This window comes from Ursus maritimus (assembly GCF_017311325.1).
Source record: "Ursus maritimus isolate PB19 chromosome X unlocalized genomic scaffold, ASM1731132v1 scaffold_X1, whole genome shotgun sequence".
Taxonomy (NCBI): Eukaryota; Metazoa; Chordata; class Mammalia; order Carnivora; family Ursidae; genus Ursus; species Ursus maritimus.
In genome coordinates this window covers 49,426,601-49,431,335 of record NW_024423319.1, presented here as the reverse complement: position 1 = coordinate 49,431,335, position 4,735 = coordinate 49,426,601, and the positions used below count along the sequence as shown (strand labels likewise).

The 4,735-nt window shown below is 37.9% G+C and overlaps 1 pseudogene; it reads left to right on the top strand.

Annotated features, from left to right (window-relative positions):
- Positions 1-390: 390 nt before the first annotated feature.
- LOC121103903 lies at positions 391-540 on the top strand (annotated as a pseudogene).
- The last annotated feature ends 4,195 nt before the right edge of the window (positions 541-4,735 follow it).

Genomic DNA, 4,735 nt, shown 5'->3' with positions numbered 1-4,735 from the left:
TCTTCCCTCTCACTGCTTTCAAGATTTTCCTTGGATCTAAGATTTGCAAATTGTACCATGATATGTCATAGCGTCAGTCTGTTCTCACCGATCTTGGGAGGGGTCCTCTCTGCCTCTTGGACACAAATGCTTGTTTCCTTCCCCAGATTAGGGAAGTTCTCAGCTATGATTTGCTCAAATATATCTTCTAAACCTCTCTCTTTCTCTACCCCTTCGGAGATCCCAGTAATTCTGCTATTGAAACGTTTCATTGAGTCAGTAATCTCTCTCAGCTTAGCTTCTTGAAATTGTATTCTTTTTCCTCGTGTCACCTCATTTTCCTTCTTTTCTATCATCTTATCCTCTGACTGACTAATTCGTTCTTCTGCTTCATTTACACTGGCAGTCAGAATCGCTTCTCGGCCTTTTGGCTAAGATCAAGTGTAGCATTTACACTGGCAGTCAGAGCATCTAGTTTAGACTGCATTTCATTCATAGCTTTTTAAAGTTCAGCTAGATTAGATCTCATTTCAGCCCTTAGAGATTTGTTGTTTTCATTAATATTTTTCTCAAGCCTAGATATCACCTTGATAATTGTTACTTTGAAATCCATTTCTGACATCTTGGTTATATCCATATCCATTAGTTCTGTGGCAGAGGCCATAGTCTCTGTTTCTTTCCTTTGTTGGGGGTTCCTCCTCTTAGTCATTCTGATGAGGTATGGTTGAGGGAATGTATAGAGTCCAAATTATTGACCATGACCCAAGCAAGATGCACCTGTTTTATAGGGACCTTAGGGACGTGTGCCTCTTGTTCTTCCAGCCTGCCTTCTGGGGGTGGGGCCTGCCGCACTGATACTCAGGCAACCCTGTTTGGGCTCAGTTTCCCTGCCCCCTGTTGGGGGGATGGGCTCAGTGAGAACAAGTTTTGGGGGGCTTTTGTTTTCTGGCGGCTTTTCCTGGCAGCTTTCCATGTCTCTTCTGAAAGTCAGAGCAGAAGTGACAGTATCCAAACTTCTGTCTCAGAATAGAGAGATCACAGTCTGCTCTTCACTGAGCTCTCCAGGTCACACGGACTCAGTTTCTATCTGTGCTGCTAAAAACTCACAGTGTCCTGGTTTGTGCACCCTGCAGCTGCTCTCCCAGTCCTCACTCCCAGGGCCAGGCATGTTTCTGTCATTTGTTCTTCTAAAACTCCAGCAGCCCCCAGTTCGCATGCGCACCCCAGTATCTCCAGGTTTCAGACTGGGGGGCTGCCCTAAAGTCCTTTCCCCACAGCTACCTGTCTGCTAGTGTGTGCCTGGTCCCCAGTGTGGGAGGCTTTTGCCTTCCCAGTGCAAGAGCATGGGAGCTCCCTCCTCCTTCCATTTATCTCTTGATATCTGCCCACAGAATCTTGGCTCCCCGCTTCATACCTCGACACCAACTGTCAGAGATGTTCTGTTTATAGAGCTCCAGATACAGGCTGATTTCATGGGTATTCAGAATGATCTGGTAGATATCCAGCTCAATTCAGGAGACTGATTGAAATAGGGCCCCTTATTCCTCTGCCATCTTTCCCCCCTCCTCCTGATGTTGACTGATCTTGACTTTTGTCTGATGTTTTCCCATGATTGGTCTGAGGTTATATAGTCAACAGGTGATATTACATTCTCATTGCTTAATATCAAGGGGTCAGTAGTATCAATATAACTTACTACTGGTAATTACTTTTAAAGATTTTATTTATTTATTTATAGGAGACAGAGAAATAGAAAAAGAAAGAGAGCACAAGCAAGTGGGGAGAGAGGCAGAAGGAGAGAGAAAATCTCTATCAGACTCCATGCTGAGCACAGAGCACAAAGTGGGGTTTGATCTCATGACCCTGAGACCATGATCTGAGCTGAAATCAAGAGTCAGATGCCTACCTGACTGAGCTACCCAGGTGCCCCTACTACTGGTAATCTTAACTGTGATTGTTTGGTGAAAGTGGAGTCAGCTAGCTTTCTAAACAACAGAGTTACTATTTTTCCCTTTCTATACTATTTTCATTAGAAATAAGTCACTAAATCTACACACTCAAGGGAAGGGAAAATTAAATTCCACATGCTATAAGGATGAGTATCATCAAAGAATTTGTGGGCATGTGTTAGAAAAATACCACAGTAATTAATATTTTGGGAGTGATATTTTGAGACTGTACAAATATACTCTTTTCTCTTAAAGTTTTACAGAATAATTTTAGCATCCATCCATTGATATTGCCAACCATAATTGTTACTGTGGTATTCTAAGGTGAGTTTCTAGTTTCCTCATTTCTTCTACAGTTATCAATTGTAATTGTTCTGTAGAGAAGGTTTATTCCATTTTCCCAGTATTTATTATTTCACCTATTTATATCAGAATGGATTCATGGATTTTTATTTTATTCTTCGGCTCATAATCCATATTAGTATTTATTTTGTTACTCAAATTATCCTGGCTTTGGTCATTGGGAGTTCTGTTGGATTGACTACTGTGTTCTTTTCTTTTCTTTTCTTTTCTTTTCTTTTTTTCTTTTTTTCCTTGAATAGTTTGTTACTTTCTTGGACTACATGATGCTACAAGGGAATCTTGTATTTTCACTGCTCCAGGGCTAAAATCAGCCATTTACCAAGTATCCCTGGATCCTTTTATTGGAGAATAGTATTTAGAAATCAAAATCTGATTGTTAGGTATGCAGACCTAGGAAATGTTTGTAAATATGCTAACCCATGTATATATACACATTCATATTTACTCCTTTATCTATCTATCATCTATTTAAATAAATATATTAAATATACATATACATATTAAAATAAACATGAGTTCATATTGATATCTACGTCTAACTCAATACGACAGGATTCATTCTAACATTGCTCCTTTATTTTTTCCTATAAGCTTCTTTTTCTACCACTGTGAAATTTGGCTCATACCATCTATAATATATTTACTAATTTGTTCAAACAGTATACATGTAGTTTCAGAATTGCTTACCTGTTTTACTGCGAGAAACAAATTTACCAACTACAGTCTAGTGATTTAGTAGTTTTTGTTTTGTTCTGTGTTTAGCCTAATCCTATTTTATCAAGACATTGTTTTTACAAAGTCAAGTCAGTTTCTTTCTTCACCACCTTCATAAAGATTTCTAAGTCCTATTTTAGAAGACTTTATCTCGGTAGTTATTGGATGTCATTCCAGAATTTTTATTTTTAACCAGAATTCCAGTGATTCTTATGCAGATAATCCATGGACCTCATTTTGTGACTTAATGACCTAGGATAGATTGAGAATAAATTGAGCACATCTCCATCTTTCAGTCCTGCAGTGTCCAAATGAGTTAAAGAAAACAAAGCCAAAAAATACTTCATTAAGCCAAGCCAAAAAGAAGCATCATGTGTCCTCCTTGGAGATTTAACATTTTTTCTCATATTTGCTTTCTTTGCATTTCTTTGACACTGAGTTCTACTTATGTGAATTCTAAGGAAGAAGGATGTTAAATAAAACAGAGTTTCTAGTTTCTCCTTCAGTAACAGAAAGTGTGAAACCAGTTTTAGGAAACAGAGGTGAGAAATTGTCCAACTTAAAACAAGAGCAAGTTGAGGTTAATCTTTGTAACCTTGAATTTGTTGTTTATTATGATGAACGTTCTGGCACTTTACTGCTTTGGTATTTCATTTCTTCAGCACAGTAAGGCATGAGAGCTGCTACTTTCAGCAAGCAATATTCATAATAAAACCCTTAACTTTTTGTTTGTAAGTTCCAGAAAATTTTGCTAATGATAATTTCTGCTGCTGACTTAAGATGGTTTGATTATTGTCGTTTTAGAGATGAAATAAGAACTTAATATTCAAATCACTGAAGTAATAATTCAGATTAACTCTATAAATTGCAAGGCTGAAAACCTTTTGTTGGTGTGTTCTCTCTGTTTTATTGCACATTTTCAGGGACATTTACATACATAAACTTTGAAGAACAATCTCTGTTCATGGTGACATGAAGAAAGTTAAAATAGGACCCAAATAGGGTAAGGATTCTGAATTTTGGTTTTCTTTTTAACTTGTCAAGCTTCTACTCCAGGGTAATGATTCTCCCCCGCCCCAAGGTAATGTTTCTTATCTTGAGGTATGATAACTGGGAACCATTTTATGAGAAACCAGCTGGCAGTTAGCTGTATAAAGATGCTAGCATTTCAAAGAGAAAAATATTACTCTACATCTTAGCTATTCAGGGATGTTATTAAATAGAATGAACAGTTTACATAGAAAAAATCCAACCCTCTTTGAGGAACTTTGTTGTTCAACAGGTAATCATCAGCAGGGCAGTTCTCTCTGATTCATCATTTGGTACTTTGTTGGAATTCATAATTCAGAATAACAGTAAAAGGAAATTCATTCAGAGGTTAGCTTATTGGATTTGGATGCATTTTTAAGAAAAATTAAAAAAAAAATCTAGGGTGCCTGGGTGGCTCAGTCGTTAAGCGTCTGTCTTTGGCTCAGGTCATGATCCCAGGGTCCTGGGACCTAGCCCCACATCAGGATCCCTGCTCATTGGGAAGCCTGCTTCTCCCCCTCCCACTCCCCTTGCTTGTGTTCCCTCTCTCACTGTGTCTCTCTGTCAAATAAATAAAATCTTAAAAAAATAAAAATAAATAAAAAGTCTATGTGCCTTAGAAATAATGTAATGCATTTCTCATCATTCTTTTGCCTGATATAATGTGTTCTTATTACCCCTTCTAATTTAGAGGTTAGGTT